The sequence below is a fragment of the Callithrix jacchus genome, chromosome 18 (genome assembly GCF_049354715.1).
Source record: "Callithrix jacchus isolate 240 chromosome 18, calJac240_pri, whole genome shotgun sequence".
In the NCBI taxonomy this organism is placed as follows: Eukaryota; Metazoa; Chordata; class Mammalia; order Primates; family Cebidae; genus Callithrix; species Callithrix jacchus.
Genome location: NC_133519.1, coordinates 29,970,033 through 29,994,524, shown reverse-complemented (window position 1 = coordinate 29,994,524; position 24,492 = coordinate 29,970,033). Strand labels below are relative to the sequence as shown.

The following is a 24,492-nucleotide window of genomic DNA, read 5'->3' as shown; positions in this document are numbered from 1 at the left end:
AAAAAAAAAACCCTGGAAGGACGAAAATCTAACATAAAATGTGTTGATACTACATGTACAATCCACATTTTGTTAAGATGAAAGATAATAAGTAAGCCACAAGCCAAATAAACAAATTCTACATGGTTGTCAAAACACACACAGACACACCCACACCCACTCAGATTGCTCTAAACAAGTGGACGGTAACTTGAATAAAAGCAAACAACTTGATGAGACACAAAGTCAGAAAATAGAAAATTTTCTTCGTATCATAAACAAAATGAAGATGACAAATTAGAAGATGTGCACCATAGTCAAAAATGACCAAGGAAAAGAGATAAAATGCACTGGAGTCTGGGGAGATTTACTACAGGCAGTGTTTACTGTGACCAGAATGAGCTAATACAATTAGAGTTGCACAGTGACATACCACGTATAATGGTATGTATGATGATATAATGCATGTCCTTTGTAAACCGTGAACTAAAATTCATACTCAAGGTATTATTGTCAATAGATTGCTTAAAGGAATGTCTGCAAATGAAGTGGACGGCTGTGGAGGAAGAGTACTGCGTTGAGATTTTTATCTTAGTTTTCCTGAACTTTTTTACATTGCAGAAATCAACTAATTTCTCTGTCTGTGTGTTTCCCTGCCCTTAACTCATAAAATCAATATGAACTCAAATTTGAAAATGGATATGAAAAGACCAAAAAATATAAAATTATGTGCAAATGTTAGAGTTTATTATTTCAAAAGATGTGGGATATGATAGTTCATGTTTACTACTCTCAACTTCTTTTGGTCCTTAAGGATGTGGTGCATACCCCAAGTATCTTACCAAACTTTCAAAAGGTACACATACCTTAGTTTATTCGTTCACTTATAATTCTTATGCAATTAAATGTCTTTTTTGAAGAGGCTGATGTCAGATTTCCTTTTCTTAAAGGAAGCTGCAAATGCAAGCATTTTTCCATCTCAAGATAGCTTAATAAACCAATAGCTTGTACTCCTGAAAATCTGACAAAGCTTTTAGTTAGCCCAAGAGCTCTGAGGAAGGTGTACTGATGATGGCATCTATTTCTTCTAGATTCTTCTAGAAGATCTCCAATTGTAAATTCCTATAATATGCCCAGAATTGTGAAATGTATAATGGAGTGTGCAATAGAATTATGAAGGAGTTTCTTCCCTCAAGGGACTTATAGTCTAGCTGAGAGTAGGGAGCAAAAGTACATCTATGCAATTCATAGAAATTAATACAAGTCAGTAGTAATTTTGGCAACTATTGAGAATCTTTTATAGGCATACTGTAGGTGTTTTGGAGGAAAAATAATCCACTCAGTCTTTGAATACTACATAATAGTAATTCTGTCAATTCTGGGGGCCAGAACTGGTCATACTATTCAGTGGTATCCTTTCAAATTATTTTACCAATCATCTGGTTGAATGAGAGGTGAATGTCACAGATAATTCCCCTTCTTCATTCTTCTTTTCCCTCCACACCCCAATGAGGAAAAAACCCCTTCTGTCTCTAAAATTCTCATGAAAAACCAGCGAAACAGTCCAGTGATATTGCTAAGATTAGTAACCCAACCCCTGCTTGACCGGTACATTTCTAAACCACATATGTCAAGGTCAATTTTGCATATAGGTCAGTGTGTGGTTTCCTGCACTGTGGCCATTCTGGGGAGAGTAAGCAGGACTGTTTTCTCATGAAGAAACTTGCTCACTGAAGAAAAAACACTGGATATATGATGACATGAGAAGACACAGGAAAACCTGAAGGTCATCTTATTCATCCAAGAGTCCTTCCATTTGGTCACTGTCCCTCCCAGGCCATGGCTCTTGTTCTGAGTGAGCTGTTTCTTTTCTAGATGAACAGGCCGCAGCCCAGAGGAAGGGTGGTGTGACAAGGTGGGATAAGTGAGGAGACAGTGGTCATCCTGTGTGGGCTGAATGCCCATTTCCTAGTGGTTCTTACATTAATAGGGTCAAGGATTGCTGCTAAGACACCCTTGAGGACTGAGGGAGCAGGAAAGAGATCTTCAAGGGATGTCTTCATGGGCTGGTAGAGGAACTCTGGAGAGAAGGGTGGGAGATAAGGCCATGGTGACTACTAAGGGGAGGATTGTTGATTGTTTGTCCCTGTGTGGTAGATCCTGGGAAATGGCATAGGGGTATTCTCATATCAGAATATTATACCCCTTAGTCAATTTAAAAGAAGAGCTGATTTTAAAGAAAGAACCTGGTATTTTTTTTTCATACAACTTTATGCTAAGAAGAAAACTTTCATTATACACTGTTAGGTAATCTCTCCCACACAGAAGCAGTGCAAGGTAATGGTTAAACATTTGGAGTCGTGAGCTAGAGAGCATGATCTAATACACTATTTCCACTACTTACAAGCTATGCAACCTTGGGAAATTTATTTAAACTCTCCGTGCCTCAGTTTTCACATACATATAATGGAAATAATAGAAGAACCTATCTCACAAAGTATTGCAAAGATTAAGTGAGTTAAAAGATGCAAAATGTTTGGCACATAGTAAGCACTCAATAGTTGTTTCCCATGGAAATTATGTGCAAACTGACCCCCAGCCCAGGCTGCATAGCCTAGCAATGCAACACATGGATTTTGTACTTAGATTAGACCTAAGGTCAGCCCACTTGTGTCTTTTGCTGGCTATGTGATCTAGGTCAAGTTATTTATTTTTATTTTGTTTTAAATTTATTTATTTTCCCAGCTTCTGGTAATTATCCTTCTACTGTCTATTTCCATGAGTTCAGTTGTTTTGGTTTTTAGCTCCCACAAATGAGTTAGAACATGTAATGTTTGTCTTTCTATGCCTGGCTTGTTTCACTTAATATAATGAGCTGCATTTCTATCCATGTTGTTGCAAATGACAGGATCTCTTTTTTTTATGGCAAAATAGTACTATATTGTGTATAAGTACCACATTTTAATCCATTCATTTGTTGATGGACACTTAGGTTGCTTCCAAAATTTTGCCTATTGTGAACAGTGCCACAACAAACATGGGAATGCAGATATCTTTTCAGTATACTGACTTCCTTTACTTTGGGTATATACCCAGCTGTGGGATTGTTGGATGATATGGTAGTTCTATTTTTAATTTTTGAGGAACTTCTAAACTGTTCTCCATAGCGGTTACACTAATTTACATTTCCACCAACAGTGTAGGAAGGTTCCCTTTTCTCCACATCTTCATCAGCATTTGTAATTGCCTGTTTTTGGATATAAAGCATTTTAATATGGGATGAGATGATATCTCACTGTAGTTTTGATTTGCACTTCTCTGATCATCAGTGATGTTGAGTAGCTTTCCATATGCCTCTTTGACATTTGTATGTTTTCCTTTAGAAATGTCCTTTCAGTGCTCGCTTCAGCAGCACACATACTAAAACTGGAACGATACAGAGAAGATTAGCATGGCCCCTGAGCAAGGATGACACACAAATTCGTGAAGTGTTCCATATTTTTAAGAATATAATTTTCTAAGATCTTGTACCAAGCTTGTTATTTCTTAAGCAAATTCCAGCGAATTCAGGACTTTTGTATAAATTCCTGTAAAAAAGAAGAAATGTCCTTTCAAATCTTTTGACTTTTAAAATCAGATTATTAGATTTTTTTTCCTATAGAGTTGTTTGAGCTCCTTGTATATTCTGGTTATAAATCAAATATCTTCTATTCTGTGGGTTGTCTCTTCTTTTTATTGTTTTCTTTGCTGTACAGAGCTTTTTAACTTGATGTGATCCCATTTGACCATGTTTGCTTTGGTTGCCTATGCTGTGGGATATTACTCAAGATATTTCTGCCCATACCAATGTCCTGGAGAGTTTCTCCAATGTTTCCTTGCAGTTGTTTCATAGTTTGAGGTCTTTTATTAAATCTGTTTTATTAAGTCTAAATCTAAATCTTTAATCTATTTTGATCTGATTTTTGTAATGGCAAGAGATATGAGTCAAGTTTCATTATTTTTCACATGGATATTTAGTTTTCCCAGCACCTTTTATTGAAGAGACCATCTTTTCTTCAGTGTATATTCTTGGCATATTTGTCAAAAATGAGTTTACTGTAGGTGTGTGGATTTGTTTTTGAGTTCTCTATTCTGTTCCATTGGTCTATGTGTCTGTTTTAATGCCATTACAGTGCTGTTATTATTACTATAGCTCTGTAATATAATTTGAAATCAGATAATGTGATTCCTTCAATTTTGTTCCTTTTGCTTAGGATGGTTTCAGCTATTCTGGGTCTTTTGTGGTTTCATATAAATTTTAGGATTTTTTTCTATTTCTGTGAAAAATGTCATTGGTGTTTTGATAGAGTTTCCAGTGAATCTGTAGATTACTTTGGATAGTTTGGACATTTTAACAATATTGATTCTTCCAACCCATGAAAGTAGAATATCTTTCCATAGTCCTCTTCAATTTCTTTCATCTGTATTTTTTAGTTTTTATTATAGCAATCTTTCACTTCTTTGGTTAATTCCTAGGTATTTAATTTTGTGTGTGGCTATTGTAAATAGGATTACTTTTTAAATTTCTTTTTTAGATTGTTCACTGTTTGCATATGGAACTGCGACTGATTTTTGTATGCCGATTTTGTATCCTGCAACTTTACTGAATTTGTTCATCAGTGCTAATAGTTTTTTGGTGGAGTATTTAGGTTTCTCCAAATATAAGATTATATCCTCTGAAGTCAAGGATAATTTGACTTCTTCCTTTCTCATTTGAATGTCCTTTATTTCTTTCAGTTGTCTGGTTGTTCTTGCTAGAATTTCCAGTACCATGCTGAATAACAGTGGTGAAAGTGGACATGGACATCCTTCTCATGTTCCAGATCTTAGTGGAAAGATTTGTAGTTTTTCCCCATTCAATTTTGATATATGGCTTTTATTATGTTAAGATATGCTCATTCCATATCCAGTTTTTTGAGAGTTTTTACCATGAAGGGATATTGAATTTTATCAAAAGCTTTTCAGCATCTGTAGAGAGCCAGAGTAGCCCACCCTCTCTGGGTGGATCAGCAGTAAGACTGCTGTGAACTTTGGGTGAACTCCAGAGAAACGAAACCATAATAGGGGAGTATGTATGTCTTGGAGAAGAGCAGAGAGGCCTAGAAAAAGATAACCAGCTCTCACTGACCTTGCTGCAAGATAGTTGTTAGCTGAAGTATGTTAACTGAATTGTGAGAATTATAACCAAAGGCTGTTCTAAGTAACTGCACCCTCCCTCTGCTATGTGCTTTGTAAAGATATAAAATAAAGTACCCTGAGGCAGGTCAGGGCCAAAGAGACTGACATCATCAGCTTTTCGGACCGCCTGGCCTAGCTCTCTCTGTTTGTCTGAGTGTCTTTCTTTATCCCTCATTGTTACCTCTTAGGTCTTTGAACCCTTGTGCAGCACAGGACACAGCACATGCCAGAAGCATCAGTTAAAAAGATAATGTAGTTTTTGTCTTTAATTTTGTTGATATGATGTATCATATTGATTGATTTGTTTATGTTGAGCAATTTTTGCATTCCAGGAATAAATCTCACTTGGTCATGATAAATAATCTCCTTAATGTATTATTAAATTGAGTTTGCTAGTATTTTGTTTAGCATTTTTGCATTAGTATTTATCAGAGACATTGGCCTGTAGTTTTCTTTTTTTTCTGATGTGTCTTTGTCTGGTTTTGGTATCATGGTACTATTGGCCTCATAGAATTAGTTGGGAAGTATTCCCTTCTCCTCTATTTTTTTTGGGGGTTGGGGAATAGTTTGTGTAAGATTGGTAATCTTTTAATGTTTCATAGAATCATCAGTGAATCCACTGAGTCCAAGGCTTTTCTTTACTGGGAGAGCTTTGATTACAGCTTTGATTTCATTACTTGTTATTGGTCTGTTCAGATTTTGTATTTCTTCCTGGTTCAATCATGGTCGATTGTGTATGTACAGAAAGTTATCAATTTCTTCTAGGTTTTCCAATTTATGATCTATAGTTGCTCATAGTAGCCTGCCACTAATGATCCTTTGAATTTCTGTGGTATCAGTTATAATCTTTTTTCTCTGATTTTATTTATTTGGATCTTCTCTCCTTTTTTAGTTAGTTTGGCTAAGGGTTTGCCAATTTTGTTTAACGTTTCAAAAAACTAATGTTTGTTTTATCTTATGATCATTGATTGTTTTCATCATTTTAATTTCATTTATTTCTCTTCTGATCTTTATTATTTCTTCTAATTTTGGATTTGCTTTTCTAGTTCTTTAAGATGCATCATTTGGTTGTTTATTTGAAGTATTTTTTCTTTTTGATGCAGGCACTTATAGCTATAAATTTCCCTCTTAGTACTGCTTTTGCTGTATCCCATAGGTTTTGATTTGTTGTGTTTCCATTATCATTTGTTTCAAGAAACTTTTCAATTTCCTTCTTAATTTCTTTGTTGATCTACTGGTCATTCAGGAGCATATTGTTTAATTTCCACATGTTCATACAGTTTCCAAAATTCCTCTTGTTATTGACTTCTAGTTTCATCCTTTTGTGGTCAGAGAAGATGTTTGATATTATTTCAATTTTTTAAAATGTTTTAAGATTGTTTATAACCTAACATATGGTCTATCCTTGAAAATGGTCTATGTGCTGAGGTAAATAATGTGTATTCTTGAGCCATTAGATAAAATGTTCCATAAATATCTATTAGATCCATTTGATCTATAGTATTGATTAACTTAAAATGTTTCTTTGTTTATTTTCTGTCTGGAAGATCTGTTTAATGCTGAAAGGGGATTGTTGAAGTCTCCAGTTATTATTGTATTGGGGTCTGTCTCTCTGGCTCTAATAATATTTGCTCTGTACATATGAGTTCTCCAGTCTTGGGTACATATACATTTAAAATTGTGATTTCCACTTGCTTAACTAACCCTGTTATCATTATATCATGACCCTTCTGGTCCCTTCTTACAGTTTTTCTCTTGAAATCTATTTTGTCAAAGTATGGCTACTCCTGCTCTTTTGTGGTTTCCATTGGCATGAAATTTTTTTTTTTATCCTTTTATTTTTTGTCTGTGTGTGTCTTCATAGGCAAAGTGTGTTTCTTGTAGGCAACAGATCATTAGATCTTGTTTTTTCCTTCATTTAGCCACTCTGTGTCTTTTGATTGGAGAGTTTAACTTATTTACATTGAGCGTTATTATTGGTAAGTAAAGACTTACTCATAGCATTTAAAAAATTTGTTTTCTGGTTGTTTTGTGGTCTTCCCTTTATTCTTTCTTTTCTGTCTTCCTTTTAGTGAAGGTGATTTTCTCTGGTGATACAATTTCGTTCCTCGCTTTTTGCTTTTTTATCTGTTATATATGTTTGGTCTGAAAGTCTTACCTTTATAAACATATTTATCTAATTATTTCCTTTTAGATGATTAATGTTTCAATTAGCTATTTCATCCCTGAAGTGATTGTTTATCAAGAAAACCTAAATTTACCTTTCCAAATGGCACCTAGGTTGTTGGTTACCATGAAGCTATTGCAATTTGTGAAGTCATTAATTTGAAAGCCCTTTAATGACTTAAAAAAAATCTTGGCTAGAATGACACAGACAGTAAGTTTTATCTCAACACCAGTATAAAAGTCAGCAGATTCAATGTAAGGCAGAAAAAAAAAAAAAGAGAAATAGAGAACTCAGTAGGCTCTGCATGTTAACTCTATAGTTGCAGAATCTTTAAAAGAGATTTTGAATAATGACCATCTGCATTCTACATTTTCCTTGACATAATTTGCCCATCAGTTGATAAATGTTCATGAAAGCATACCATAATACGTAGCTAGCTGGATTCCCAGAAAACCTGGCATGCCTTAATGTTTGAGAAACCCATTCTATGTCTTATTAATTTCTTAAGAGCAAAGAAAATCCTATAAATTATGTCAAAGAATGTCAGGAGTTTAGATAATGGTTATCATAGTGGCTTTTAATTAGCCATCTTGCATGTAACACTTAGAATGCTTATTTCACTCTAGGAATATTTTTGCAAGTAAGCAATAAAAAGAGACAAATTGTTTACAGACCAAATTAAACCAAGATAAAAGTGTTCACAAAAATTTAACTTGGGCATGCAGATAAAACAAAATATTGAATTAGGCACATAGGCCAAAAGTGAATTCACCAAAAAAGATATGCCTCATAGGCAAAATGTAGAAACCAGAGTACTCTGTCTTTATACCAGGAAGGATTTACAAGATAAGACAAATTTTTATTTTTACTTATTTTTATCATTGCAGGAGGCATGTAAGTTTCTTTATTAAGAGGTCCTTAAACTACATTTCAAATAATATCAAAAATAGGAAGGCTTGGCCTAAGAAAACACTCACCAGGGCAGAAAAGGGAAGCTATGGAAGTGGTAAGCTCAAGGAGCTCTTTTGAGTACTGCATACGGGTTCCAAACATCAACAATTTCTTGTGATAATCATCTTTCTTCAGATGCCATTTCTGACATCATTTAAGTTAATCTAAATAATAGAGGCTCTCTAAAAGAAAAATATATTTATTTGGGAATAGGGCATTGCAATTGGAATATGTGTGCCATGGTAATGTGTGCACACTCAGGGAGGGAAAAGAAGACAAAGGTTTTAAAAAGAAAACTGGAGACAATTACCTATTTTTTTTAAATGATTATCCTTGGCTACAAGGATCAATAAAAAGGGTGATACAAAGTGGTTTCTGGACAGATCCCCTCATGAAAGTATTTTTGTGTAAGGCTATAATGGCCTCTGTGTAAGGCTGTGCTTTTTGCTGTCTTTTGTGATAGTTTTGTTACCAGGCATACAAGTGTGAGAACTCTCTCTTCATGCCCTTTCCCAGCTCTATTTTTCAGTTTTTTTTTTTTTTAAACACAAGTGATTCCATTTTGATTCTGATAACTTTCACATAGCAAATGATCAACCCTGAGGAGTGGGTTGTAGGAAACTGATTTATAGCTGGTAAGCCAGAGGTACAGGAGGCCTGGATATGTAACTGATGACTAAAGTATGTGAGTGGCTGAGCCCCTTAAATTATAGGATCTGATGCTAACTCCAGGTAGATAGTGTCAGAATTGAATTGAATTATATGACATCCAGTCGGTACCCACAGAGAAATGGATAATTATTTGCTGTGGAAGTCCACACATTTGTTATCAGAAGTTCTGTAAGTACAGAAAAACAGCTTTTTTCCCTTAGTCACAAAACGAACTTTGTATAATTTCAAACTTTTAAATGTATTGATTTGTTTTATAGTCTGTCTTGTGGTCTATACTGGAGAATGTTGCATGTGCTCTTGAGAAAAATATGTCTTCTGCTCTTGATATGGTGGGGGAGTGGAGAGCAGCAGTGTTCTGTAGATGTCTGTATTAATTAATTCTAATGCTACTAATAAAGACATACCTGAGACTGGGTAATTTCTAAAGGAAAGAGATTTAATTGACTTACAGTTCAGCATGGCTTGGGAGGCCTCAAGAAACTTACAATGAGAGCAGAAGGGGAAGCAAACTTGTTCTTCTTCACATGGCAGCACCAAAGGGAAGTATGAGAGCTGAGTGAAGGGGGAGCCTCTTATAAAACCATTAGATTTCATGAGAACTTACTCACCACCATGGGAATAGCATGGGGGAAATTGTCCCCATGATTTGATTACCTTCCACTGGGCCCCTCCCATGACACACAGAGATTATTAAAACTACAGTTCAAGATGAGATTTCGGTGGGTGCACAGCCAAACCATATTATTCCACTCCTGGTCCCTCTCAAATCTCATGTCCTCACATTTCAAAACACAGTCATACCTTTTTAACAGTCCCTCAAAATTTTAACTCATTCAAGCATTAACCCAAAAGTTCAAGTCCAAAGTCTCATCTGAGACAAGGCAAGTTCCTTCCACCCATGAGCCTGTAAAATCAAAAGCAAGTTAGTTATTTGCTTTTGATATAGGCAATGGGTAAATACACATATTGGGGTACAGGGCAATGGGCAAATACACACATTCCAAATGGGAGAAATTGGCCAAAACAAAGGGGCTACAAACCCCTTGCAAATCCAAAATCCAATAGGGCATTCATAAAAACTTGAAGTTCCAAAATGATCTTGTTTGACCATGTCTCACATCCAGGGCACACCTATGCAAGAGGTGGGCTCCCACAGCCTTGGGCAGCTTTGCCTCTGTGGCTTTTCAGAGTACAGCCCCTGTCCGGGCTGCTTTCATGGGCTAACCCTGGGTTTCTTTGGCTTTTCCAGGTATATGGTGTGAGCTATAGTGTATTTACCATTCTAGTGTCTGGAGGATGCTGGCCCTCTCTCATAGCTTCATCAGGCAGTGTCACAGTGGAAACTTTGGGTGGGGACTCCAACCCCACATTTCCCTTCTGCACTACCCCAGCAGAGGTTCTCCATGAGGGCTCTGCTTCTGCAGCAAACTTCTGCCTAGGCATCCAAGCATTTCCATATATCGTCTGAAATCTAGGTGGAGGTTCTCAAATGTCAATTCTTGACTTTTGTGCACCTACAGACCCAACACTATGTGTAAGGTGCCAAGGCTTGGGGCTTACACCCTGTGAAACATTTCTGAGCTGTACATTGTTCCCTTTTAGCCACGGCTAGAGCTGAAGCAGTTGGGATACAGGGCACCATGTCCTGAGGCTGCATAGAGCAGAAGGCCCTGGGCCCAGCCCATAAAACGATTTTTCCCTTCTATGCCCCCAGGCCCGTGATGGGCTGCTCTCTCTCTTACATAGCCTGAAGACATTTTCCCCATTGTCTCGGTGATTATGCAAATTTCTGCAGCTGGTTTGAATTTCTCCCCAGAAAATAAGGTTTTCTTCTTTATCACATCATCAGGCTGCAAATTTTCCAAGCTTTTATGCTCTGCTTCCTCTTGAATGCTTTGCTGCTGAGGAATTTCTTTCACCAGATACTCTAAATCTGAACTCTCTCAAGTTCAAAGTTTTACAGATCTCTAGGGCAGGACCAAAAGATGCTGCCACTCTGTTTGCATAGCAAGAGTGACCTTTATTCCACTTCCTAAAAAGTTCCTTATCTCTGTCTGAGACTAAGTCATCCTGCATTTCATTGTCCATATCACTATTAGTATTTTGGTCAAAGCCATTCAACAAGTCCCTAGGGAGTTCCAACCATTCCCACATTTACCTTTCTGCTTCTGAGCCCCCAAATGGTTTCAACCTCTGCCCAGATCCAAAGTTTCTTCCACATTTTTGGGTTTCTTTATAGCAGCACCCCACTCTCTGTGGTACCAATTTAATGTATCAGTCTGTTCTCACACTGCTAATAAGACATACCGGAGACTAGGTAATTTGTAAAGGAAAGAGGTTTAATTCGCTCACAGTTCAGCATGACTGGAGAGGCTGCAGGAAATTTACAATCATGGTGGAAGGGGAAGCAAACACATCCTTCTTCACATAGTTGCAGCAAGAAGAAGTATGAAAGCCAAGTGAAGGGAGAAGCCCTTATAAAACCAACAGATCTTATGAGAACTTACTCACTGTCCCGAGAATAGCATGGGGGAACTGCCCCCATGATTCAATTACTTCCCACCTGGTGCCTCCCATGACATGTGGGGATTATGGGAACTATAATTCAAGATGAGATTTAGGTGAGGACATAGCCAAATAATATAAATGTCTGATAGATATAGTTGGTTTGTACTATTATTCAAGCCTTCCAATTTCCTATTGTTTTGTCTAGTTGCTATATTCATTGCTGAAAGGGGAGTATTAAAATCTTCAGCTATTACTGTTGAATTATCTATTTCTCCCTTCAGTTGAGTTCTTCACACTGTGTTTTTCTTATTGTATTCTGTTGTTAAGTGCCTGTTTATAATTGTTGTATCTCCTTAAAGGATTGACTCTCTTGTTTTTATAAAAACCCCATCTTTTCATCTAGTAACAATTTTTTTTTTTTTTTTTTTTTTTTTCTTTTTTGAGACGGAGTTTCTCTCTTGTTACCCAGGCTGGAGTGCAATGGTGCGATCTCGGCTCACCGCAACCTCCGCCTCCTGGGTTCAGGCAATTCTCCTGCCTCAGCCTCCTGAGTAGCTGGGATTACAGGCACGTGCCACCGTGCCCAGCTAATCTTTTTGTATTTTTAGTAGAGACGGGGTTTCACCATGTTGACCAGGATGGTCTCGATCTCTTGACCTCGTGATCCACCCGCCTCGGCCTCCCAAAGTGCTGGGATTACAGGCGTGAGCCACTGCACCTGGCAACAATTTTTTATTTACTATATTTTGTCTGACAATATATAATTACAGTTATTTTTATGGTTACTGTTTGCATGCTATATATTTATTGATTCATTTACATTCAAACTATTTGTGTTTTTAAATCTAAAATGGATTTTTTTGTCCACCATATAGTTGAGTCATCGTAGTTTAAAAAACTCCATTCTTCTAATAACCTGCCTTTTAATTAGAGTGTTTACTCAATTTACATTCAGTGCAAGTACTGATAAGGTAGGATTTACATCTGTCATTTTTCTATTTGTTTTATATATGTTGTTTTCTGTATATAATTTTATTTCCTTGTTTCTTTGACTATATACTTAACAAGTTATTTTCCTAGAAGTTTCTCTGGGCCTTAAAATTAATGTCTTAAAATAATCTAGTCAAAACTTGCTTCACTATAACTGTTTCCTCTACTCTCCATTGTCCTATTATTGTTCTAGGGATTACATCTTTATATATCATAAGCCTACCAACATAAATCTATAATTATTGCTTTATGCAGTTTCTTATAAATCAAATAGGAGAAAAGAGTTTTCTATAGAAATACATTTATATTATACTGTGTATTGGAAAAAATAGTTTTCTCTATACTCTCATTCATAACCCTCAATCCTTCCAAAACATGTCTGATACCAGCTGTTGTTTTCCTCCTCCCCAAACAATTCTATTCTTTTGTGGACACCAATTGGGTGTCCTGTAATTCAGTTCAATTCTGGACCTATCTACCTGAAGTTAGCTTCAGATTTCATCAGTTAAAGGGCTCAATCTCACAAGACTGTGACCCCTTCAAACACCAGTCACAAGTCCAGGTTGTCACCTCTGCTTCTGATTAACCATTTATAAATCAGAAGTTCCCACAAACCCCTCCTAGTTTGGTCATTTACTAGAACATCTCGTAGAACTCAGGAAAACAATTTGCTTACCAGACTATTGGTTTATTATAAAATGATACACTTCAGCAACAGCCAGATGGTAGAGATACATATGACAAACTGTGTGGGAAGGGCTTCATCCAGGCATGCTATATCTTCCCAGCATTTTCACGAAGTTCTCTGAACTGTATCCTTTTGCGTTTTTATAGAGGCTCCATTATGTGTATATACTAGATTAAATCATTGCCTTTGGTCATTAACTCACCCTCCAGTTCCTTTTCTCTCCCCAGAGGTCGAAGCATAGAGATGAAAGTCATCTCCTCCCTTTTTTTTTTTTTTTTTTTTTTGGTACGGAGTTTCGCTCGTTACCCAGGCTGGAGTGCAATGGCGCGATCTCGGCTCACTGCAGCCTCCGCAGCCTCTGTCTCCTGGGTTCAGGCAATTCTCCTGCCTCAGCCTCCCGAGTAGCTGGGATTACAGGCATGCACCACTATGCCCAGGTAATTTTTTGTATTTTTAGTAGAGACAGGGTTTCACCTTGTTGACCAGGATGGTCTCGATCTCTTGACCTCATGATCCACTCACCTTGGCCTCCCAAAGTGCTGGGATTACAGGCGTGAGCCCGGTCATCCTTAAGTGGCAACCAGCCCCCATCCTGAGGCTATTCAGAAGCCCTAGTTATTAATCTTCTCATTAACATACAAAAAGACACTTCTCACTTCGATGATTCTGAGAGTTTTAAGAGCTGTGTTCCAGGAAATGGGTACAAAGACCAAATAAATCTATGTTTATTACAAATTACAACATAGGATACCATTTTTTATATTTACCCATGTAGTTAACTTTACTTATGCTCTTTATTTCTTTGTGTGGATTCAAGTTACTCTCTGGTGTCATTTAAATTTGCTTGAAGAATTTCCTTTACTATTTCTTGTTAGGGAGATCTACTAGCAATAAATTTTCTCAGGTTTTGTTAATCTGGGAATGTCTTAAATTCTTCTTCACTTCTGAAGAAAAATTTTGCTAGATAGAGAATTTTCGTGTGAGACTCTTTTACTTTTAGCACTTTAAATGTATATTCCAAATTTTTTGGCCTTCTTAGTTTCAAATCATAAGTCAGCTCTTCATCCCTTGTATGTGATGAGTCATTTTTGCTGGCTGCCTTTGAGATTCATTTTTGTCTTTGACAGTTTGACTAATTCGTGTGTAGGTGTATACCTTTTCAGCTTTTTTTACTTGGAGTTTGTTGAGTTTTTTGACATGCAGATTAAGATTTTCATCAGTTTCTGCCATTCACTTTTCAAATATTCTTTATGTCCTTTTTTCCTCTCTCCTCTCCTTCTGGGACTCCTATTATATGTATGTTGGTGTTTCATAGGACTCTTAGACTGTTTATTTTCCTTCCTGCTTTTTTATCCTTTTGGTTCCTCAGACCGGACAATGTCAAACTCAATTTATGCATCTCAGGTTTTCAGATAATTTCTTCTGTAGTTCAAATCTGCTGTTGAGCCCCTCTAGTTAATTTTTCATTTCAGATATTAAGTAATTTTCAACTCCTAATTATTTTGTGGTTCTACCTTGCTCCCATCTCCACCAATAATTTCTATAGCTTTATTGATATTTTCTATTTGGTATCATTATCATTATCATCCTCATCTTTAATTCTTCAGATATTATTTCTTCTAACATATTTATACTAGTCAATTTAAGGCTTTTCCTACTAAGTCCTGTATATGAGCTTTCTTAGGTACATTTTCTGACTGCTTGTGTGTGTATGTGTGTGTGTGTATGTATGTGTGAGAGAGAGAGAAGAGTGTGTGTGTGTGTGTGTGTGTGTGTGTGTGTGTGTTTGGGCCATACTTCCCTATTTCTTTGAGTGTCTTTTAATTTTTTTGGTAAATACTGGACATTTAAAATAACATAAAGTAGGAGTTTTGGAAATTCTCCAGTGTGTGTTTTTTGTTGTTGCTGCTATAGCTATTTGTTTATTAACTTTCCTGGATTAATTCTGTAAAGTCTGTATTATTTGTGATATAAAGTCATAGAATCACTTTTTATTTAATGTAATGCTCAGCTAAGGATTGGACAGAAATTTTCTTAAATATCTTTTGTCAATAAATTTCCCATCCTTTACTGAGAGGCTGTGTGTAGATGTGTTGGGGCAGGCTTTCAACACTTTTGAAGTTTGCACCTCTGCCTTATTCATTTTTTCATGTTATGTTCAACTATAATTGCCTGATTTGAGGGCCTTTTTGTATCTTTCTTGGGCACGCACATAGCCCTCTAATGCAAGCATCCTTCTAGATCCCCAGGAATAAGCTGAAGCTTTTCAAAGCCTCCCAGAGGTGTCTTATTTTCCAGATTTTTCATAAAGTTTTCTGACAAAATTCTTGTTTGCCTCAATTGATGTCAATGCCACAGGTCACTGCAATGTTAAATGATTAGTGAATTGTTTTCAACAAGTACTATCAAGGTAGAGCTTTTCTCACTGTGTGAACTCTGAGTCTGGTCAGATACAAACCTTATGAATAGGGCTTTTCCAGGGAGCTGCTAGATGGGTACGATGGTGATGATTCTCCAGGGATGGGGTTTTTGGGGAAGGTTCAAAACCATTCTGCATCTTTCTGTGGCTGCTAGACTGCTAGTTTCACAGCTTCCAGGGTTCCAAGATTGCTGGGATTTCAAGACAACAGTAGGAGCTGAGTAGAGGAAGATGAAAATATGCAAGATCAAATGCCACAAAGCCCATTGGTCTTACTGATATTTAGCAATTTTTCTTGAATAAATGCCCTTCTTATTTTTGCAAACCTTTGGTTAATTACCAGATTTCTGGAAAAGTTGATTTTGACATTTTTTTTCCCAGTGTTCTTATTGCTTTTGTGGAGGGGCAGGTTTTTGGAGGCTATATACACTGCCATTCTGAAAATGTTTCCTTCCCTCATCTTTCAAAGCTGTTTCTCTCCAGACTATAAGAAAAAATTCAGAAAGTGTACAGAAGTACACAGAAGTAGAAAAAAGTCACATGTATGTACAAGTTCATCATCACTTAAATATCTTTCTTCTGGATTTAATTATATACATTTCCACACCATTTGTTGATTTTCATCTGACTGTAGTAGTCATGCAGCATGAAAAGAAGATAAAATATTTGGGAAGGGGAAGATACTGTGTTTGGTGGCTGAGGAGAAGGTGGAGTTGAGGAATAAGTTCAAGTTGGAAAATACAAATAATGTGAACACAAAAATTAAAAGTACTCATAATCCCACCCTTAGGAAATAAATACTGGTGACATATTGAGGTGTCTTTTTTTGTTCCTATGAATATATTAACATAATACATACCCTATATGTATACAGACACACACAAACATGTATGAGTATATTTTTAAACAAATTATTATCATGTGGTGGTTTATGCTTTTTCCCCCTTAACATTATATAATTAACATTTTCTCATGTATTTAAATATAATCATTTGAAAACACAATATTCCATCAACTAGATGTATTCTAATAAGGCAGAGTTCCCTCCTATTGGGCTGTTTTGCTATTTCAGTTTTTCAGTATTATTAATAATTTTGCCTCAAATACCCTGTGCATCGTTTGTCTACATCCTGATTAATTCATTAGAATAAATTGCTAAAGATTAAGTATTAAAATATATAAAACATATTTGTATTTTTTATAAAAGTCATTGCTGTGTTGGAGAACAGGGATGTCCGAACATATTTTCCCTATTTTATGTAATATTTTTATAGCGCTATATATTAGATGCAGTAAAGTACACAAATCACAGGGTTGTTGAATTTTTACAAAGTAAATACAGATCAAGGTGATGATGATGGTAACACAATATAGCACCATGCCAAGTACAATGGGAGAAAGAAGGCACACAGAAGAGATCTGCCTTTTGCACACACACGAATAAATTATTAGATGTATGACTCTCATGGTGGTCCAGACACTTTAAAGTTATGGAATGCTGGGTAAGGAATTTTTAAGTTGGAACTGTTGTATAAGGGAAATAAAAGAACAGCAGTCTCAAGTACCAGGGATGGCAGGGATATACTGTGAGAACAGCAACTAAGATTTGGGGCAAAAATAAAGCCTGAGATGAGACGAGAAACTTCTTGGCTTGGCTTTATGGCTAGCACCTTAAAAGTCTTTCTTGATGGTGAAGTTAACCATATGTATTCTCTGAGTATCTATTATATGTCTAAAACTGAGGAAGATCCTATACAAGTAGGAAGACTAGAAAAGTAGTGACAGATTAATTTGAGATCAAATTCTGGTTTTCCTACATTCTTTCCAGGTGATCTGGAACAATAGATTTAAATTTTCTGTATCTTAAGTTCCTCATTTATAAAATGAGAACAGCAATATGTACTTTGCAGAATTGTTGTCAGTGTAAAACAAGTTAAAACATGTCAGTGTAAAATGAGTTAAGGTATGTGGTACCTGACAATAGTAAACAGACGTTAGTTCTTTTTTGCTTCCACATGTTACAGATTTTTTTTCTCAAGAAATTTGGCCTGGCACAGTGACTCACGCCTGTAATCCGAGGACTTTGAGAGGCCAACATGGATGATTTGAGGTTAGGGGTTTGAGAAGAATCTGGCCAATATGATGAAACCCCATCTCTACTAAAAATACAAAAAATTACCAGGCATGGTGGTGGGGGCCTGTAATCCCAGCTACTTGGAAAGTTAAGGCATGAGAATCACTTGAACCTGGGAGGCGGAGGTTGCAATGAGCCAAGATAGCACCACTGAACTCCAGTCTGGGTGGCAAAGTGGGAGTCCATGTAAAAACAACAACAAAAAAGAAATTTATAGTCAACGTTAGGGTGAGAGAACAGAGTGCAATAAGTAGTGATCCTGTATAGTTAAGTACGAAATGGTGTGGTCAGGTGAGAGAAACAGTAACATAAAGACGGAAAATATAGGTTATCCTTCATCTGCTGTGCCTCCATTTCTTCTAACAACAGTTTATTCATATGTCAGCCCACACACTGTATTTAAACTAACTAATTGTAGATGGCAAGATCTGTGAGGCTACATGCAATTTTACACATTATGTAATGTTCAGCTTCGACTCATTGAAGAGCAAATATCTGGTTCTGCAGATATGAAATAAAAATGGAAATTGTCTTCTTTTGGATACGTTGGCAGCCTGCTTTATATTTTCCCTAGATTCTTAAGAAAAATTTTACTCTTATAATTTCTAATTTAACTCTGTAGCTTCCTTCAGAGTCAATATTATATCAATGTCGTATGAATTTTCAATTACTATTTCCTGAGTAATACAGTATTAGATAGAAGTGATAGTCTTTTTCTCCCTCTTATTAATCTGTCTTTTATTCTTCTACTTAATCATTAAGACATGTAGCCTTTTATAATAGTCACTAATATGTGACTGTTTATAATCGATAATAATATGAGAATCAATCATATGCAAGTTGATATAATATAGCACAGTTTGCCAGGGAGAAGTTATACAGGAGGAAATAAGAGGAAGAGCAACTTGAGTATTCTGTGTTTTTGTCAACTTCGTCCTTTGCAATTTGCTAAAGGTTATGTGTTTTCCTTTACTATAGTGAATAGGCGAGGGAAAGAAGCTTGAAACAAGGAGGTCCTTTATATGCCAATGCTGGTCTATAAAAACTCCAGAAGAAGCTGAAAAGGTTCTGGGGTAAAATCCAAGGACACAAATAATGAATATTTAAGAATCATTATATTTTCTTTCCATGTAAGAATGTGGAAGTCAAACTTTACATATAATTCAAGAGGACCAGAAAGGTAAGAATAACCTAGAGAGAAGGGCAAGGAAGTGGAATTCTAGGAGAAAAGGTGTGTTTTGTTGTTGTTGTTGTTTTTAAGGGAAGGAAATACGACAGAGGAAAAAGAGAAAGTAAGAAAAAATATGCGTCACCCCACAAGAAAAGCAAAAACGAAGGTCAAATCAGATGAGTAAGAATAAGTGCATGAAATAAAAAGGGCTGAACAAACAGGGGATGGGGAATTTTCGGGGTAGGAGAAAAATATGGGAACCTTGAAAAAATGGGAATAAGGGAGAAAAAAGAGTCATAGTATTGAGCTTTGAAGGAATGGTTGAGGGAATTATAGAAGGTCAGAGATAGAAATGTGTGCAGCTTGAGAGAAAAAAAGAGTCACTGGGTTAGGATGACAAGAAAGACAAAAAGATGAGGCTTTGCCTTTGACTCTTGGACCCGTTTAGTGAAGCTAAAAGCACAGACTTGTTAGGTCATAAAATGAGGTAAAGTACTATCAAGGGAGACAGACAAAGAGTACCTGATATCAGTTCCTATTACAGTTCTTTAAGATTTCTGTTTTATGCAAGGATCTCACTTTCTTCCCACCTCATTCTATAATGCAGTAGTATTCTAACACTCATGTACATCAAGGCACCTGTGGGAGAGAATATCCTGTAAGAATGACATATACAACCTATAGATTTCTGATTCATAGCACATGAGAAGTTCATTAAAACACACAAAAACATAACAAGACAAAAACTTTGGACCCCCTGAAGCTCATGTATGGGTCCAGTCCCATCCTTTAATCTCATCCATTTACATAAATGTGAACATTTGACCAAGTTTTCAAGTAATTTGTCACTCATCTTACCTCCTAAGGAAGACTACTATGTTTTCACTTAACAAGAGTAGGCCAGGTGCAGTAATTTATACCAATAATCCCTTTAGGAGACCAAGGTAGGAGGATTGCTTGAGGCCAGAAGTTTGAGACCAACCTAAGCAACATACCAGGACCCTTGATTCCACAAAAGATAAAAAGCATTAGCTGGGCATGGGGATGCTCACCTGTAGTCCTAGCTACCCAGGATGCTGAGGCAGGAGGATCATTTGAGTTAAGGACTTTAAGGTTACAGTGAACTGTGATCGCATCACTGCATTCCAGTCCAGGTGCCCGAGCAAGAACCTGTCTCTGTAAAACAAATGAACAACTTAACAACGAATACTTAATAATTGATATTTAATTTACAGTGTGCCAGATATGTACTCTAGGCACCTGAACAACATGAAAATAGAATTCATTGTTTTCCTCTAACAGTGTCTATTTGCTCATGTGCTCAGACAGTCTGGGGACAAGGAGAGGATGGTGGTGGTGTTGACGGTGGTGAAGATGGAAGGATTATCCCAGAGATAGCATTATTAATCCCATATCATAATAAGGCCCGAGTTAAAAGACCCCTGACCTGGCAAAAGTGTGAATAGTAGCTACAACTTTGCTGTCCCAAGGGCCCAACGTTTGGCTGAGGTGTCTGTACTTAGGGTGCATGTGACCAGAGCTCTGCAGTGACTTGGAGAAGCAGCAGAAGGGGAAACAAGGAAGTGGCACCATCATGGGACATGAAAATCATGATAGAAGAGCCCTAACCACTCATCTGTCATCAGCACATAAACATCCCTTTCTACTGCTACTTAGGCAAGGCCGACTTGCTTGAATGGGCTACTTGCTCTCAAGTTCTTCATTTATCAAATAATAGACCAGGAATGGTGGAAGGGTTGTGTATGTGTTCATATGTTGTGTAATGTACATCTCTCTCTTTTTTGACCCTCTTTGGTTTCCAATGTTTGCATTATTAACTAAGCTGATTGTGACTGCCCTCTACATTTATTTAAATAAGATACAGTATCTTAAAAAGAAACTTAGCATAGGCCTTGGCACTTAGGGATGCTCAGTTATAGCACCTGTGTATAAAGACACCCAAGGGGTTTACATGGCCAGACTTTTATGACTTTCGTATTCTTGGTTGACTTCCCTCCTCTGAAGCCTCAGCTGAGGAGGGACCCAACTGTAAGAGATTTGTTTTCTGTGACATTTGCTACTTGTTGCTGGCTCACTGTTTCGGTGGAAGAGGTGTCATGCTAAAGTCTGTAGGGGTAGTAGACCATGCACTTTTTGAGACTATTACTCATCTCTCTCATGGAGAATGTCACCCAGTGTCACTTCCCCCATTTTTCGGTGTTTTAGAGCTGGCCAAGTCCTTGTCACTCATGCAGCAAGGAGCAGACTTTAGGGCCTCAGTCAGAGAAAGTGGAGGAGGAGGCATCTTGCTTTCTCTCCCCCTTTCTTTTCAGCATTTCTGCATTGAGGTGAGCCCTTCAGGCTGTGTGTCCCTTGAGGACTGTGACAGACTTGCTTTGCCCTTTAGCTTTGTGGTGAGGAATCTCTTGCTTATTTTAAATAATATGACAATCTTGCTGGGCTGTAGGGCTCGAGAAGGTGAACTTGAATGTCTGTTGGTTTCAGTTTCTGCCTATTACCCTGCGAAACCAAGGCATGGGGCAAAATTTCTCAGTTTTGTTTTCTCGTATTTCAAGGTCTTCATATTTTTCCCCCCGACATTGTAATGCGTAAGAGAGCTTTCTATCTGAACTTTGATTTGCACTTGAGTTTAAACTCCATGTGTTCTCTAGATTGAGGCAGATCTTAGGTGAACTATTCCTTTCTTCCCCATATGCAGTGGCATGCCTCAGTACCACAGAGCCACTTTCCCTACAGTAGGTTGGGTCAGGGGACAGAAGGCTTTTGCATTCAGCTGTGTATGTAGGACACTGGGGATTAGAAAAAGTTGCACAGTGTGAATAGTAGCTATTTTCCTTGGAGTCCGTCAGCACATATGCATTATTGAGTCCTCCTGTATGCCAGGCACTGCGTGGGTGCTGCAGGTGTAAGGCCTCTCATGCCTCTAGGAACATCGACTTCCGTTTTACTGTGTAGCATCTCTTGGGTCCAGGGTGCTCAGAGCATGCTTTCTGAAAGCCTGTCTAGCTTGAAGAAGATCTCTTATTTAAAAAAATACCCTAGGAGGTGATTCTAAATGGCTTTTTATATTCTACTAATGGAGGCTTACTATCTAGAAGACCTATGTTTAATTCATATTATATTCAGGTTAGGCTGCAAGGCAACATGATTGAATGCAGACAAAGGAACTATACAGTTCTGGCCCTGTTACCCCATTCCTCTGTCACCTCCATGTGACCCACACTTCCTCGAGTCTCAATGTGTCTAAAAACAAATCTGAGAGGCAGAGCCACATTTGTGGCTAAGAGCTCTAGCCTTAGACACATGTATTCAAAATTCTTGCTGTCTCTAATTTACTGGCAGCTGCGGGTCCCTTGAGCAAATTACTTCTCTCTCTGCCTCAGTTTGACCTCGCAGGGTTATTTGCAAGAATTAGATGTGATAGAATATTTTAGAAATTATCAGTGTGCTGGGCACATAGTGAATGCTTAATAAATGATAGTTACTATTATGAAAAAGTAACATGCTCCTCGGAGGAGCTGAAATTGTAGAGCCCATGACCCCACTCACCTGCTAATTTGGGGCTTTGAGCCCTCACACATCCTCTTCATTCTCCTCTTCTTTCCCCTCATCAACACTGTAACTGAGCACCTACTTGGTCATGAGTCATGTTTAGTAAAAGCACTGATTTGCATTATGGCTTGTAATCCCTCATCCTTTAAGCCTCTGCTGAATTGTTCTCAACGAAGTCTACTTTAATCAAGTTATTTAAAATTGCAAACTGCACCTCCCTGAAGCACCTCTCTAGCCATCCTCTCCTTTACCCCATAGGGCTTACTTTCTAACATACTGCACATTTACTATGTTTCTTTATTATTATTTAGTTTTTGTTTATAATCCCTTTTAGAATACAAGGTCCATAAAGACAGAGAACTGAACATTGTTTTGAATGGATGTGTTGTCAATTCCAGTTCAGTGCCTAACACATAATACATGCTCAATAAGTATTTGTTCAGCAAACCGGTGAAAGTCATTTATTGAGCAATAACAAAAAAAGTGTGACCATAAAATGCTTATTTTACATACAAAGAAAACAAATGATCTGAAGTATGAAAATTGCCTAAGGTGATAGTTAGTTGGGTTTGGAGCCTGAGTTTGACTTAATCTGATTTGAGAGCCCAATCCTTAAAGATTTTTCTCCACTATCCTTGTCACCTAACTACACTTGGGAGTTTTCAAGAAAGGTTTCCTATGTGCTCACAGAAATCTCATTCCTGTCACAACTGGTGTTAGACGGCAGAGCTGTGTGGTCTGTGTAATAGTGGGGAGAAGGCCTCGGACTTCTTCATGTTACTTACATATAGAAGGGCCCCAGAGAGGTGGCGTTTGTACTTTCACATTTTCCAGAGTATTACCTGAGTCTTCAGTGTTACTTTGAGGCATAAGCACATAGGCTAGATCAGGTGTGATCTGAACACTTTTACTTTTTAAAAAAGTCTTTACTTTCCTGTAACAACTAAGGTTTATAGATCACCACTCTTGTATGAATCTCTAAACAGTGCATTGTTTAGCTTTTGGAAATCTGAGTGATCAGCATAGATCAACCTGTGTATAGAAAGTATAACATTGCCTTTATTCAGTGACAGCTCCTGGGAGATGATAAACTAACCAGTCTCTGGGCCATGGACTGGCTTTACTTGTCCTGAGGGTTTATAAGAGCCTCTTGGGGAAGTCAGTGGGCACGATTACAAGCAGGAATCATAAGACTCAGCACACTTGGGACATCTGGTGGGGCTGATGGATGGACCAGGCTCTGGGCGTATGATAGAAATGTGGCCAAATGGAGTGGCTGCTTTTGATTCACTCCTTCTTATCTCACCCCACCTCTCTACAGGGTTTAGGAGCAAAGCAAAGCAGAATGATTCTTTGATATGAAATAAATATCTTCAGCTGGCCTAAGCTGAAGGGCAGGAACTTTAATCAGCACAAGGTCAGATAAGCTAGGGACAGGTAAGAATCTGTACCTGGACCACTGGCGTATTCTGTACTCAAGTTAAAAAGATGGTTCAGTTGATACAAGGGTCTTAGTGAAGGTGGCCCTCACCATAGCTGTTTCTTGCATCACACTATGTCAATTTAGATTGGTTGGCTAGATTCCAACTTCCTGCCTGGAAGGCAAGGGTCTTTCTGCCAGTGTTCTGAAAGCAGAGTTGGGGAAGACGGCAAGAGTATGATACATTTCCCATTCGCGAGGCATGGTCTCTCCTTCCTTGTGTTACGTCAGTTACCTGTGCCTGACAACAGTATGTGCTATCCTCTAGATCCAGGGACCCTTTCAGAAAACAAACCTTCAAATTCTACCAATGTGTTGAAGGGAAATATGGAGCAGATAAGGGAATCTAGGGATTCTAACTGCTACTGAAAAAAATGCTCACTTGGTCCGCCTTATTCTAGACAGCCTTTTCCACCCAGTTCCAGAGACCCTGAGCTCTCAGTTCCTGAGCCCCTTGAAGATTTTCCCATGTTAACTGGATTGGTTCTTCCCAGCTTTGTCCACTGTCAAGATGAGATTCAGCTTTCTCAAACCTGCTAAGTT

At 37.6% G+C, this 24,492-nt stretch overlaps 1 protein-coding gene and 1 non-coding gene across 3 annotated transcripts in view; both read left to right on the top strand.

The window, feature by feature from the left end:
* The window catches only part of LOC128930103 (uncharacterized), a 346,098-nt gene that overhangs the window by 4,917 nt on the left and 316,689 nt on the right, over positions 1-24,492 (top strand). The gene's annotated exons all lie outside the window — the stretch shown is intronic.
* Positions 3,376-3,482, top strand: LOC118149297 (U6 spliceosomal RNA). The gene has a single exon (XR_004736688.1). It is a non-coding gene; the product is annotated as a U6 spliceosomal RNA (small nuclear RNA).